The sequence below is a fragment of the Odocoileus virginianus genome, chromosome 28, assembly GCF_023699985.2.
Source record: "Odocoileus virginianus isolate 20LAN1187 ecotype Illinois chromosome 28, Ovbor_1.2, whole genome shotgun sequence".
Lineage (NCBI taxonomy): Eukaryota > Metazoa > Chordata > Mammalia > Artiodactyla > Cervidae > Odocoileus > Odocoileus virginianus.
Window position 1 is genome coordinate 35,131,994 of NC_069701.1, and position 16,323 is coordinate 35,148,316.

Genomic DNA, 16,323 nt, shown 5'->3' on the forward strand with positions numbered 1-16,323 from the left:
AAGAGTCGGACACGACTGATCAACTTTCACTTTCACTTATATAGCTCCTAGCAGCCTGCTAATTAGAGAAAGGAAATGTCTCAAGACTCAGAGAATGGCACCAGGCCCCTCACCCACATCATGCATTCTGAGATAACATTGGCACAAGGGGAGTTTTCCCGGGCCACAAAATGACTGACATAAATCTTGAAGAAAGACAGGTTTCCAAGCAAATACAGTTTCATGAACATAACTTAAGAGAATATTTGCGTGGTTTGTCAGGTCAGCTCTGTGTCTTAGGCAGAACCGACTTGAAGACAGAGTCTAGGGTAAATACATAGTTCATTAACATAGCTTAAGACAAACATTTCCATAAGAAAAATGCATTGGTTAGCTGAAGGTTTGAGAAAAGTTAAGTTCAGGTGGAGCCAGGTGTCATGGCAACACAGAATTTTAAGAGAAACCTCTTTTGAAATTTGTATAGAGAAGGAGAAAAAATCTTAACACTTGTAGTTTGTTTCCTCCTGCCACTTAAGAGAGAGAGAAAAAATGTCTGACACTAGCAGCCTATTCCTCTGTTTGGAGATCCCTGGTTTTCCTGCCTGTTACCTTCTCATTTCCCCCTTTTATTTTAGTAGAATTATGTTGCCAAGGGAAAGGGGCATTGTTCTCATTCTGTAACTGCTTCCAAGCTGATAAGGGGTGTTGTCCCTAAATTGGTGGGGCAACATATTTTCCTAACCCTCATATTGAGGGACTCTTGATCCAGGGGCCCCAGGTAGTAGTTGGGGAAAGCAGCTGTAGTCGCAGGAGTTTGAACAACCATTTGGAAGTTAAAAGCCTTCATGGAACTAGAAACAAATCTAACTATACAGTTACAGATGCAGGGAGAAGAGGCATCAGTATGATTGTTGTTGTCGAAGGTAGTCACAGACTTGGAGAAAGTCCTTTCCTTGAAGTGAAGATGTCCACCACAGGAAGCCCTCTACTGATGAAGAGGGGAGCACTCTGCAGACCCAGCAGTTAGACTGATTGTGGGATGCAGTGTAGGAGTGAGCCCAGGACAGGAAGGCATTGTCTTGAGGGTCAAAGGGCAGACTCAGGATTTTTGAGAGTCAGCAGAAGCAGGCTCACATAGATTATCAAGCCCATCTGAAAAGCACAAAGTCAGAGCATAGAAAGTAAAGACATATAATGACGTCACTTAGTTCTGGTCAGGGTACCACCTCTTCACTTGAGTGTGGTGCACCCAGAATCAATTCCTGGCACTTTGACAGCTGTGGGAGAAGAAAGAATAACCTGGTAAGGGCCTTCCCAGAGGGGCTCGAGGGATTGGCCCCCAGATTCTTATGTTTTTATCAGGACCTTGGTTCCTGGCTCAAATAGACACTTGCTTGACTCAATGGCTGGGTCAGGAGTCACCTCCTGGAGTTCCATTAATGCCTGTTGAAAAGCTGAGAGCTCAGTTACATAATAAGCTAGTTCCAAGGCTTTAGGAAAACTTTTTCATTGAGCATTTTCAGGAATTATTAATTGTCCATCCTCAAACTGTAATCATCCTTTATCAGTAATCCTTGCTCCTCTTTTCTAGTATCTTTCTAATTCTTCCTCAGTACATTGTGTTTTTTTCCTATTCCACAGGAACTTCCAGATGAAAGGCATCTGCAGTGAATGCATTTTGTAAAGTGTTGCTTTTCTGGCTTGACAGTCAACCAGGTGATTATCTTCAGCTACTTTACTATGTCCCTGCTGTATCTTTTGTAATGCACAGCAGCTACTTCTTTAGGACAGTGTATAGCAGTTAAAAGTCTCTTGATCTCTCTGAAATGTTTAATAGCTTCTCCTGTTGCCATTTTAAACTGTTTTTCTTTCTGCACTGCAGTGTAAGCTTGTTAAGTCAAGTAAGCATACTTAGAATCAGTGTAGATATTTACTTGCTGCCTTTTGCTTAACTCTAGAGCTCTGGTCCCTAGCTGAGCACTCATTCCCTGGGGGAGAGATTTTGCTTCTAAAACCTGTTCAGCCTTCACCATAGTGTAACTTGCTTTATGCTTCCCATCCCAAACAAAAGAACTGCCATCTGTAAATATTTCCAGGTCAGGATTGTCTAATGGGGAATCCATCAGATCTTCCCGAGCTGCATAGTTTAAAGTTAGAAATTGGGAACAATCATGATCAGGTGTTTCATCTTCCTTCTTAGGAAGCAAAGTGTCAGGATTTAAATTTCCACCAACTTTAAGCTTAGTTATTAATCCTTCTAACAACAATGACTGGTACTTAAGAAGCCTACTGTCTATCATCCAAATATTAACCTTAGAGTTTAAGATTCCACTCCTATAGACTGCCGGTGAGGCCCTCAGGCTTGTGTCAAAACTCCCAAGGCCATACCTTTTCTTTCAGTGACAAAATAAATTCTGACCCTGTGGGTAAGCTCAAAGCAGGAGTTTGCAGGAGAGCAGTCTGAAGAGCCTTAAAAGCCTTTGAGAATCTGGAGACCAAACCAGTTTGTTTTGGAATGCAAATGCAGCCCTAGCGTGATTCCTAAAAATCCTCTCAATGGTCTTAGAGTCATAGGTAGGGGATGATTTAGTATAAGTTTAATTCTCTCAGGGCCTATGGCCCTAGTCCCTTCTGATATGATTAGGCCCAGATATTTAACAGATTGTTGACAAAGCTGAACCTTTTCCCTTGAAGCCTTATAAGTGCAGCCTGCTAGAAAGTTTAAGAAATCTTCTGAGGCTTGTGAGCAAGCTTCCTCTGTCTCAGCACAGAGCAGAATATCATCTACACATTGTAGCACCACTGCCTCAGAGCTATTAAAGTTTTGTAGATCCTGTGACAAACTTTGCCCAAATAGGTGAGGGCGATCATGAAATCCCTGGGGCAAAACTGTCCAGATTAACTGAGAAGCTGGCTGTGTAGGGTCTTCAAAGGCAAATAAAAATTGACTTTCCTCTGCCAAAGGCACAGAATAGGAGGCATCTTTTAAATCAATTACTGAGAAATATTTGGCTCATTCAGGAATTTCAGACAATAGAGTATGAGGATTAGGCACCAGGGGTGTAAAGAAATTACAGCCTCATTTATTTATTATTCTCATTTATTATTCTCATTTATTCATAAATCTTGTACTAGTCTCCATTTACCATTTGATTTCTTTATATCCAAAATAGGAGTGTTGCATGGACTGTTACAGGGAATTAATAGCCCCTGCTCCTTTAAATTCTCAATGATGGGTTTTAACCCTTCCGTAACCTCAGGTTTCAGTGGATACTGCTTTTTATGTGGAAATAAATCCGGGTCTTTGAGCTTGACAGCTACAGGAAAGCATTTTGTGCTTGACCCATAGATTTTCCATCAGCCTCCCTCTAGGATTTACATTTTGTTCAATTAATGGGAAAGAAAGGGAGAACTCCATATTCTTGAAAACAGAGGCATGGACCTTGCTCAGTATATCCCTCCCCCAAAGGGGTGAGGGAGACTCTGGTAAGATCAGAAACTTGTGTCAAAAATAACACAGAGTCCCAGTTGCAGCTTAAAGACAACTGAAATAATACCTTTTTGCTAGTCCAGACAGTTCCATTATGGAAGCGGATAGGGAAGAAAGTGGGCCAGGAGCTTCAGTAAGCAGTTTCTAAAAGGAAATCGAGGGATTGCCCCCCCACAATTATTAATACCTGGGGTTCCTCAGGTGTAATTAGGGTGGGAGCTTGTATGGGGACCCCTGGGCACCTTCAGTCCTGATTGTCTTGAGAGTCCAACCCCTGAAACCTGTGCCTCTGGGGGCAGTCTCTCCTTTAGTGTGGTCCCTTGCAGACTGGACACGGAGCCGGGGCGGCTTAGATGCCTGACGGCAATCCCACTGGAGGTGCCCCTCCTTTCCACAGTAATAGGAAGCCCATCCCTTTGCACCTGGGTCCCTCTGGGCATTTTTCTCAGGCTGTTTAAGAATGGTGTTTACAGTCATTACAAGGGCTTCCGCCTGTTCCTTTGTCTTTCTCTGCCTTTCTTTCTTTCCCTCATATTCCCTGCTGTAATAGATTGTCTGAGCCAGTTGTAACAGATTACCTAAAAGACTGATTTGGTCCATATGCCTGTTTTAATAGCTTACAGTGGATATCTGGAACAGACTGAGTGAGAAATCTATCCTTTAAGATCACTTCTCCCTCTTCACTGTTGGAGTCAATCTCAGTGAATCTGCAAAGGGCTTCTCTCAGTCTATCTAGGAATTTACCAGGAGCTTCCTTCTCTTCCTGTTCTATGTCTTCCAATTTGGCATAGTTTAAAGTCTTAGCACACGCTTGCCTGAGTCCTTCAAGAATACATCTGACAGAATGACTCTGATCCCATCTTCCTTTAGCTGTGTTGTAGTCCCAATCTGGTTCTATAGTTGGGACCTCTTAATTTTCAGTGTGGAGTGCAGCTATCTGGTCCCCCCTCTTCCCTACTGATTCATTACCAAGCCATTTATCTCTATAGGTAACCGCTTTCCCCAAAACTTGAGTTTTCGAGTTGGGAGTTAGTGTTTGTCCCAGGATATACATCACATCTTTCCAAGGAAGGTCATAAAGCAGAGTAACACCTTTAAAAGCTCTAATATATTTTTCTGGGTCCTCTAAGTAGTCTCCCAGATCCTCCTTGATTCTTTGTATTTGTTGATAAGAAAATGGCATATTAACTCTCATACACTGATTATTTCTCCTGGTGGGTGCTTCATGAAGAGGCAACAGCTTGTGTGGCTATTCTCAGCCTCTCTGGCTGCTCTGCGTATATGATCCCAGGGATAGATTGGAGAAACCTGCTTTTCTTTACCTCTTTGTCTCCTGTCCTCCATCTCATTCTGTATTTCACCCTTAGTTTTTGCTGTCTGAGCTACTTTTACTTTGATTGTCTGAGTTTCTCTTGAAACCAGAGTAGTCTGAGGTTGTACTGAGATGGGTTGTGAAAAGTTGTTGTAAATGATAAGACGCCGGGATTCTTGGCCTCCAGAGGAGACGAATTCAATCCAGGGCCAAAGACAAGGCTGGATCACTCAGAGCTTTTGTGTAATAAAGTTTTATTAAAGTATAAAGGAGATAGAGAAAGCTTCTGACATAGGTATCAGAAGGGGGCAGAAAGAGTACCCCCCTGCTAGTCTTCAGCTGGATGCTATATAGTCACTAGCAGTCTGTTAATGAAAAGAAAAGAATGTCTTAAAACTCAGAATGGCACCAGGCCCCTCATCCATAAGATGCATTTTTGGATAATCTTGGCACCAGATGATTCATCCTGGGCCATAAAACGATTGACTTGAATCTTATAGTAGGGCAGATTAGCATACAAATAGTTTCGTTTACCTAGATTAGGGGAACAATATCTAAGTATAACATACTGGTTTGTCAAGTAGGTTCTGAGCCATTAGGTGGAACCGACTTAAAGACAGAGTCTGGGGTAAATGCACAGTACATTAGCATAGCTTAAGACAAACATTTCCATAAGAAAAATGTATTGGTTAACTCAAGATTTGGGAATAGTTAGCTTCAGGTGAAACCAGGTGTCATGGCAACATAGCATTTTAAGAGAAACCTCCTTTTAAATTTGTATAGAGAAGGAAAAAATATCGCTAGTTTGTTTCCTCCTGCCGCTTAAGAGAGACAAAAATGTCTGACACTTGCAGCCTATTTCCTCCGTTTGGAGGCCCCTGGCCTTCCTGCCTGTTACCCTCTCAGCTGTTTGGACCTCTACTTGGGCAGTTTGAATCTCAGTTTAGGTTTTTACTGAGACCAAGGCAACCCTTCCTGTGGGGGTACTCTGACTTTCAGCTTGCTCAGGTTGGAGCCCTGGGTACAGAGGCAAAGTAGGAGGACAAGGGGGAGGACAATCTATATAGATTTTATACCCAAATCTATACCCTTAGGACTTAAGTCTGGCATGTCTCGCAGAGAGAAAAAAGGCAACACATATGCTACTTCTACCCATTTCCCTTGTTTTGTACAGAACCGGTCTAATTGTAAAACAGTATTTTTTTTTTTTCTTTTTTAAAGAACAATATTGCTTAGGAACCTGGAATAATTTAGGTTCATAAATCAAAGTAAGTTGGAAGTGGTCAAACAGGAGATGGCAAGAGTGAATATTGACATTTTAAGGATCAGTGAACTAAAATGAACTGGAATGGGCAAATTTAACTCAGATGACCATTATATCTACTACTCTGGGCAAGAATCCCTTAGAAGAAATGGAGCAGCCCTCACAGTCAACAAGAGAGTACAAACTGCAGTACTTGGGTGCAGTCTCAAAAATGACAGAATGATCTGTTTGTTTCCAAAACAAATCATTCAATATCACAGTAATCGAGTCTATGCCCCAACCACTAAAGCTGAAAAAGCTGAAGCTGAATGGTTCTATGACGACCTACAAGATGTTCTACAACTAACACCAAAAACAGATATCCTTTTCATCACAGGGGACTGGAATACACACACAGGAAGTCAAGAGATACCTGGGGTAAGAGGCAAATTTGGCCTTGGAGTAGAAAATGATGCAGGAAAAAGGCTAACAAGAACTTTGCCAAGAGGATGCACAGGTCATAGCAAATACCCTCTTCAAACAACACAAGAGACAACTCTACACATGAACATCACCAGATGGTTAACAACTAAATCAGACTGATTACATTCTTTGTAGCCAAAGATGGATAAGTTCTATACAGTCAGCAAAAATAAGACCAGGAGCTGCCAGTAGCTCAGATCATGAACTCCTTATTGCCAAATTCAGACTTAAATTGAAGAAAGTGGGGAAAACCACTAGACCATTCAGGTATGACCTAAATCAAATCACTTTTGATGATACAGTGCAAGTGACCAATAAATTCAAGGGGTTAGACCTGACAGACAGAATGCCTGAAGAACTATGGACAGAGGTTCATGACATTGTATAGGAGGCGATGATTAAGACCATCTCCAAGAAGAAATGCATAAAGGCAAAATGGTAGTCTGAGGAGGCCTTACAAATAGCTGAGAAAAGAAGAGAAGTGAAAGGCAAATGATAAAAGGAGAGATATATCCACCTGATCGCAGAGTTCCAAGAATAGCAAGGAGAGGTAAGTAAGCCTTCCTCAGTGATTAATGCAAAGAAATAGAGGATAACAACAGAATGGGAAAGACTAGAGATTTCTTGAAGAAAATTAAGAGATACCAAGGGAACATTTCATGCAAAGATGGGCACAATAAAGGACAGAAATGGTATGGACCTAACAGAAGCAGAAGATATGAAGAAGAGGGTGGCAAGACAAACAAAAGAACTACACAAAAAAAGATCACCATGACCCAGATAACCATGATGGTGTGATCACTCACCTACAGCCAGACATCCTGGAATGATGAGTCAAGTGGGCCGTAGGATGCATCACTATGAACAAAGCTTGTGGAGGTGATGGAATTCCAGCTGAACTATTTCAAATTCTAAAAGATGAGGCTGTGCAAGTGCTGCACTCAATATGCCAGTAAATCTGGAAAACTCAGCAGTAGCCACCGGACTGGAAAAGGTCAGTCTTCATTCCAATCCCAAAGAAAGTCAATGCCAAAGAATGCTGAAACTACCGCATAATTGCACTCATCTCACACGCTAGCAAAGTAATGCTCAAAATTCTCCAAGCCAAGCTTCAACAGTATGTGATCAGAGGACTTCCAGATGTTCAAGCTGGATTTAGAACAGGCAGAGGAACCAGAGATCAAATTGCCAACATACGCTGGATCATCGAAAAAGCAAGAGAGTTCCAGAAAAACATCTATTTCTGCTTTATTGACTATGCCAAAGCCTTTGACTGTGTGGATCACAATAAACTGTGAAACATTCTGAAAGTGATGGGAATACCAGACCACCTGACCTGCCTCCTGAGAAATCTGTATTCAGGTCAAGAAGCAACAGTTAGAACCGAATAGGGAACAACAGACTGGTTCCAAATCGGCAAAGGAGTATGTCAAGGCTGTGTACTGTCACCCTGCTTATTTAACTTATATGCATATCATGAGAAATGCTGGACTGGATGAAGCACAAGCTGGAATCAAGATTGCTGGGAGAAATATCAATAACCTCAGGTATGCAGATGACACCACCCTTATGGCAGAAAGTGAAGAGGAACTAAAGAGCCTCTTGATGAAAGTGAAAGAGGAGAGTGAAGAAGTTGGCTTAAAGCTCAACATTCAGAAAACTAAGATCACGGCATCCGGTCCCATCACTTCATGGCAAATACATGGGGAAACATGGAAACAGTGACAGGCTTTATTTTCTTGCACTCCAAAATCACCACAGATGGTGACTGCAGCCATGAAACAAAAAGACCCTTGCTCCTTAGGGAAAAGCTATGACCAACCTAGACAGCATATTAAAAAGCAGAGACATTACTTTGCCAACAAAGGTCTGTCTAGTCAAAGCTATGGTTTTTCCAGTAGCCATGTATGGATGTGAGAGTTGGACTATAAAAAAAACTGAGCGCCTAAGAATTGATGCATTTGAACTGTGGTGTTGGAGTAGGCTCTTGAGAGTCCTTTGGACAGCAAGGAGATCCAGCCAGTTCATCCTAAAGGAAATCAGTCCTGAACATTTATTGGAAGGACTGATGCTGAAGCTGAAACTCCAATACTATGGCCATCTGATGCAAGGAACTGACTCATTAGAAAAGACCCTGATGCTGGGAAAGATTGAACGCGAGAGGAGAAGGGGATGACACAGGATGAGATGGTTGGATGGTATCACTGACTCAATGGACATGAGTGTGTGTAAATTCCGGGAGTTGGTGATGGACAGGGAGGCCTGGGGTGCTACAGTCCATTGGGTCGCAAAGAGTTGGACATGACTGAGTGACTGAACTGAACTGATGATAATGTTGTACCAAAGATTATATGCTAACTTCAGGAACGCATTGGTGCACATCTTCCTGGATTATAGTTAAAGCTGAAAAACAATTTTTCACTTTAGAAAACTAAAGGCTGAAGTAAATAGAGTAGAAAACAAGCAAATATGTAGTAAAGAAATCCATAGAAATTCAATATTTGTGTACTTCAAAGTTTTCAGAGCAGCAAAGCTGTCTAAGAAGTTCCTATTTGTTATTGGAGTGCTTTGTCACTTTCTGTGTAAAACAGTATTATAATTAAGAGATCCTCCAACTGGCCACTGTTCGCTGTCCTCCAATGGATACCATCGCCATGCAGTATCACACAGGAAGATCAAGTGTGTCTTCTTTAAGCTCTGAAGATCAAATCTATCCATTTTTCAGGATACAGTTCAAAGTAGTGAGGCTGGAATTGTTAGCTCCAATCTGTAAGAGAGGAGAAAGAGACCATCACCATCTTTCTACCAGAAGTGTCCCTCCCTGCTCTAGATGGGAGTGTAGACAGGCTTTCCACCAAAGCTTTCCTTCCCTGCCACCATACTCATCCCTCCCGGCTCTGCCACCATGGTAGGGTAGAGATGCACCAGGGGTGGACCTGATGGCATCCCAGACTAGTGTCCAGTTTCTCACCATTAGAACCTTGCTTGCCTCTTGTGCCACCCGGGGTGCATTTGGAGTAACTTTCCAGAATGCCTCCCAAGCTAAGACCACTGAGGGAAACATTCGTCACCTGAGTGCCTGTGCGTGACCCTCTGTATATTCCTGACCACAATAAGACTGGTACAAACATAAAACTGATATGTTCCTTCACCACACCAGTATGCTGCTGCTGCTGCTGCTAAGTCGCTTCAGTCGTGTCCAACTCTAAGCGACCCCACAGACGGCAGCCCACTAGGCTCCCCTGCCCAGTATAAGCGATAGCAAAAGAGAAGGTGAAGGGCTGGCCAGTGAGGAAAAAGTGATTTTTGTCCTCGAGTTATTAGGGCCGGTCCTTCCAGTTCATTCCCAGAATTCCACAGAAAGAATATCTAAGGAGTTGGGACAAAGACACTGGAGAGCCTCCTCTGGTGCAGTAAGAGCTAGTGTTCCCAAAGGAAGAAGCCCGCTGTGCTTCCTGTCTGAGTAACCTTTGACCCGGGAGATGCTCTTGGAGCTAGAGCTCCATCTAGCTTCCGAACTTTTGACTGCTAGCGAGGCTAGGTGCTTCCTGACTATCAGTCTAAGTTTGGGGCCTAAGCAACAGTGCGCAGTAACAGCGTAGAGTATAAGTCCCTTGAAAGTCTATGAGCCAACAGATTAGGTTAGTAGTTCTAATTCCCAAGAAGTTATGAAATGGTCAAAGAGACCAGAAAGTTTGGCCGAGAAAGGAGAGTTCGGTCTATCCACTTTGCCCATTTCTGGCCAATCCCCAAAGGAGATATTGTGTGCCTCTTGGCATTGGCAGGTCTGTAGAAAACCCGACAGGGTTTCTGCCATAAGCCCTATGAGGTCACCATGGACCTGCAGAGCAGGGCTCCTCACTTGCTTTGTGCAGGATATGTCATTCATTCATACAAACACACCGTAGAGTTAGTAAAGTACAGCAGAAAACGTGTTTACTAGGAGAACAAAGAACTAGAGCTTACCTTGTCCTGAAGAATCCTGGACCAGCCCCCAAGATGAAGGGTTATTGCTGAACCATGAAAGACGTTGGGATTCTTGGCCTCCGGAGGAGAAGAATTCAATCCGGGGCCAGAGACAAGGCTTGATCACTCAAAGTTTTTGTGTAACAAAGTTTTATTAAAGCATAAAAGAGATAGAGAAAGCTTCTAACATAGACATCAGAAGGGGGCAGAAAGAGTGCCCCCTACTAGTCTTTAGCAGGATGTTATATAGCTCCTAGCAGTCTGCTAATTAGAGAAAGGAAATGTCTCAAAACTCAGAGAATGGCACCAGGCCCCTCAGCCATAATCATGCATTTTGAGATAACATTGGCACAAGGGGAGTTGTCCCGGGCCATAAAATGATTGACATGAATTTTGGAGAGGCAGGTTTCCATGCAAATACAGTCTCATGTACATAGCTTAAGAGAACATTTGCATGAGTAAAACATACCGGTTTATTAAGTCAGTTTTGAGTCTTAAGTGGAACTAACTTGAAGACAATTCAGTTCAGTTCAGTCACTCAGTCGTGTCTGACTCTTTGTGACCCCATGGACTGCAGCACTCCAGGCTTCCCTATACATCACCAACTCCCAGAGCTTACTCAAGGTCATGTCCATTGAGTTGGTGATGCCATCCAACCGTTTCATCCTCTGTCATCCCCTTCACCTCCCACCTTCAATCTTTTCCAGCATCAGGGACTTTTCAAATAAGTCAGTTCTTCCCCACAGGTGGCTAAAGTATTGGAGTTTCAGCTTCAGCACCAGTCCTTCCAATGAATATTCAGGACTGACTTCCTTTAGGATGGGCTGGTTGTATCTCCTTGCTGTCCAAGGGACTCTCAAGAGTCCCCTCCAATACCACAGTTCAAAAGCATCAATTCTTTGGCACTCAGCTTTCTTTATAGTCCATCTCTCACATCCATACATGACTACTGGAAAAACCATAGCCTTGACTAGACAGACCTTTGTTGGCGAAGTAATGTCTCTGCTTTTTAATATGCTGTGTATGTTGGTCATAACTCTTCTTCCAAGTTGAAGACTCTTAAAGACAGAGTCTAGGGTAAATATATAGTCTAGGGTAAATACATGGTTCATTAACATAGCTAAAGACAAACATTTCCATAAGAAAACCGCATTGGTTACCTCAAGGTTGGAGAACAGTTAAGTTCAGGTGGAGCCAGGTGTCATCATGGCATCACAGAATTTTAAGAGAAATCTCTTTTAAAATTTATGTAGAGAAGGGAAAAAAATCTTAATACTTGTAGTTTGTTTCCTCCTGCCACTTTCACTTCAGTTCAGTTCAGTTGCTCAGTCGTGTCCGACTCTTTGCGACCCCATGAATTGCAGCACGCCAGGCCTCCCTGTCCATCACCAACTCCCGGAGTTTACTCAAACTCATGCCCATCGAGTCAGTGATGCCATCCAGCCATCTCATCCTCTGTCGTCCCCTCCTCCTCCTGCCCCCAATCCCTCCCAGCATTAGGGTCTTTTCCAGTGAGTCAACTCTTCGCATGAGGTGGCCAAAGTACTGGAGTTTCAGCTTCAGCATCACCCTGCCACTTTAGAGAGAGATAAAAAATGTCTGACACTTGCAGCGTATTTCCTCCGTTTGGAGACCCCTGTCCTTCCTGCCTTTTACCCTCTCAGTAGGAGCCTAGAACCAGGGGGAGGGGAGCTGGGCTGGATGGTCCTTGCTCGGAGATTGCCCTCCAAGGGCTGGACCTGCTACCTGTGTATATATCTTTGGGAGACAGCAGGTGGCAGACATCATCACAAGGGCTCTTCTCTACTATGTAGGTTGGCAAGAACTATTCTTGCATCAGATTATGTTTTCCAAGGTGGCCTTAACAAGATCTTCCCTCCCACATGCTCCTTTTACAGTTTGACACTGATGCTCTTTGCTCTAAGATCTCTCACTTTGAGTCTGGGCGGTGTGATGCTATGTGATGCCATGCTATGTGATTTCCAAAGCTAAGTCATAAGAAGAGATAGATCTTCTGCCTGGTCCTCTTGGGATACTTGCACTTAGAAATCAGCCACCATTCTGTGAAGAACCAGGCCACATGAAGAGGATACCTGTAAGTGTTTCAGCTATAGCCACATCCAGGCTCCTGGCTAACAAGCTTTAACTTGCCAGCCATGTGACTGAGCCGTGTGGGAAGTCGATCCTCCAGTCCCCAACTGAGCTACCCCAGCTGACGTTGCCTGGAACAGGAGCATGCCTTCCCCACTGAGTGTTGCTCAAATTGTAGATTTATGAGATAAATAAATTACTGTGGTTGTTTTAAGCCACTAAGCTTTTGGGTTGTTTGTTGTGCACCAAAATCTAAATAAAACAGTCTGTCAGCAGACTTTCTTTGTATTCTGAATGTCAATACAGCTGATTGTTCTCCACTGCTATTTCCTTTTTGTTCTAGCTTGTCTCTGAATTCTGAGGCTTTGGATGCAAAGATGTCAGGGCTAGGGGAGACTTTATATGGCCATGCAAAGCCTAAGAAGCTTGAAGAGATAATAATAGATTCCATACAAGAATGAGGTTCAGTCCACCCATATTTGTTAAACTCCATTATTTGCCAAGCACAGTGTTAAGGCTTCCCTGGTTGCTCACGTGGTAAAGAATCCACTAGCAATGCAGGAGACCTGGGTTCAATCCCTGGGTTGGGAAGATCCCCTGGAGAAGGGAATGACTACCCTCTCCAGTAGTCTGGCTTGGAGAATTCCATGGACTATATAATTCATAGGGTTGCAAAGAGTTGGACATGACTGAGGGATTTTCACTTTCATTATTTGCCAAGCACACTGTTAGGTGCTAGAGATTCACTTACTGATGCAAATACATCCCAAGCACCTATTGTGTGCCAGGGGCTCTTCTAGGCTATGGAGATATAGAGGAACACAAGAGCAAGAATCCCTGCCCATCTTGAGGGGAAACAGGCAGTATGCTGCTGCTGCTACTGCTAAGTCACTTCAGTCGTGTCCAACTCTGTGCGACCCCATCCCTGGGATTCTCCAGGCAAGAACACTGGAGTGGGTTGCCATTTCCTTCTCCAATGCATAAAAGTGAAAATTGAAAGTGAAGTCGCTCAGTCATGTCTGATTCTTAGCGACCCCATGGACTGCAGCCTACCAGGCTCCTCCGTCCATGGGATTTTCCAGGCAAGAGTACTGGAGTGGGTGCCATTGCCTTCTCCAAACAGGCAGTATACACATGTATAAATTAATGAGATGATGCTGGGTCTTCCCTGGTTGTCCAGTGGTTAAGAATCTGCCTTGCAATGCAAGAGACACTGGTTCGATCCCTAGTCCAGGAAGATCCCGCATGCCTTGGGACAAGTGCCTGTGTGCCACAACTACTGAGCTGACATGCCCTAGAGACTTCGCTTTGCCACAAGAGAAGCCACTGCAATGAGAAGCCTGCACACTGCAATGAAGAGTAGCCCCCGCTTGCTGCAACTAGAGAAAGTCTGCATGCAGCAACAAAGACTGAGCACAGCCAAAAAACCACAAAAAAACAAAAATGTTGCCAAATAGAGCCAACTTCTATGACAAAAATAAAACAAAGCAATACACTAGAGGAGTGTGACTGTGGTTTGTCTACTTAGGTCAGGGTAGTCATGGAAGGCCTCTCAGAAGTGGTGACACTGAGCTTACCCCTGAAAAATGAGAAGCAGCTCCCACATCCCCATCAGATGAAAATCAGAGCCAACAGCATTTTAGGCAGAGGAAACAAGTTCTCCTGAGGTGGGAAAGGAGGCCAGTGTGACTGGAGTGGAGAAAGCAAAAGGAAGAGAGGCAGAAAACAGAGTTGACTGAATGTGGCCTCTGCCTTGTAGGTCAGAGTGATGGTTTTATTCTCGTGCCTTGGGAAACCATTGGGTTCTAAGCAGGGGATTGATATGATTTGACTTAAGTTTTGAAAATATCACTCTTGGCAAATAAGCACATGAGAAGATGTTCAACATCCTTAGTCATTAGGGAACCAAAAGTTACAAGCACAATTACAACCACAGTTATTAGGGTAGCAAGCAAATAAACAAACCATGCTGACAATACAAGGACTGGAGAGGATGTCAGAGGAACTGAAACTCTTATACCTGTAGTTGCATTTACAGTTATATATAACATTTACACCACATAGACACAATGGGTATAAATAACCTGAAGAGCATTTAAAATAGTAAACTATATTAAATAGGAAGTGATGAGTTTTAAGACTCTGACTCTAATTACAATGTGCATTTTTTTTCTCCCATACTTCCAAGCAAATCACAAACACCAGATAAGTGTCCCACAGTTTAACTCAATTCTGACACCATCAGCACAAAGATAACACAGGTGTCCACATGTTAAGAGCTCAGCCCTACAAGACTGCCCTCCCCTTCCAGTGGCGACTATAAGTCAGTTGTCCCTGTGCGTCTGCCTGGGGAAAGGGCGTGGAGCTCCCATACTCTCTGTGAGCTCACCACTCTTCCCACTTCTCCTGGTCTTCACCAACCCTAGACTCTGAACCACATCCACTTGGTTTTATGGAGATTTTCATTACACTGGCAGAGTTGATTAATTCATCAGCCAAGTCAGGGAGTTGAGACTGAAAGTTCCAACCCTCCAGTGACTTGGTTGCTTCCCCTGGCTTAGGTGCTTTCCAAAATTCACTTCACTGATATAAACTCAGGTATGGTTGAAAGAGATTTGTTATGAATATCAAGATATCTTTATCATTTTATCACTTAGGCAATTCCAAGGGTTTTAGGAGCTCTGTGACAGAAATGGGGAAGAAGTCCAAGTATATATGTGTGGGTGTTTTTATTGTAAACATCACAGTTACTTTTGTCTTGTTTCAAACTTTTTATCATGAACAATTTCAAACACAGAAAAGTAGAAGGAAGAAAGTGTAAGAAACCACCATTATCCATCATCTGTCTTCAACGATTATCAATATATTGCTAAACTTGTTTCATCTACGTCTTTGCCTTCTTTAGTGTAATTCATTTAATCGTAAGTTAAGACAACTAAATTTTCCATAACGGCTGTGTTTAACAACTGGCTTGCAAAATGCCTGAAATATTAACAGTTGGTTTTTGTAAGGGTCTCCAGCACACCGCACCATTGCTCTTGCAGGGAGGCTGGTTTCGAAAGAGGGAAGGAGGGGGTTGAGGCGGTTGAGGCCCTGCCCTCTGACCTGCTGTCTGCTTCCTTCTGTGGTCTCAGGTGGAGGGGATCCCCATGGAGTCTGAGCAGCGGATCAGTGACCTCAGTCATTCTAGGAAATGTGCAGCATCAATGGAAACCGGTGTGTGACAGCTCTAAGGAAATCAGGCTTTCTTGTTTACAATATACAAAAACTTGCTCAGGCAACAGGCGGGTTTGTTCAAGACCACAGGAACTGTCCGGGCTTTAGAACCAGCTGCCTTTGCTGAGCCTTTGTCATAGGGGCGGGGCTCAGGGTGTTTCTTTCTTCGCATGGCCCTTTCATCAGTCCGTCTCAGCAGCCCACAGACTACATGCTCATTCTCGCTGTGAGTTTAATAAAGGGACTATCTGCAAAAGTGGGGGTAGAGTTGAAGGAACAGGCAAGGCTCGCTTACCTGTTCTCCAGGCCCTTGTGTGTAAGGGAGCAGGGAAGGTGGTTAGGGGAGAGCAGAGACTTGAAGTTCTTTTCACACCGGGAGGGGGCGCTGCCTTCTGGGCTCTGACTTCGCCGGTTTCAGCTCCGAACTACCAGAGCCCGGTAATAAGTGCCTGAATATGCAAGAGCCCTGGTGTCAGGCGCCTCGAATTTGACTCCCGACGCTGCGTGACCTCACTCTGAGCCTGGGAACTTATTTGTGAATGG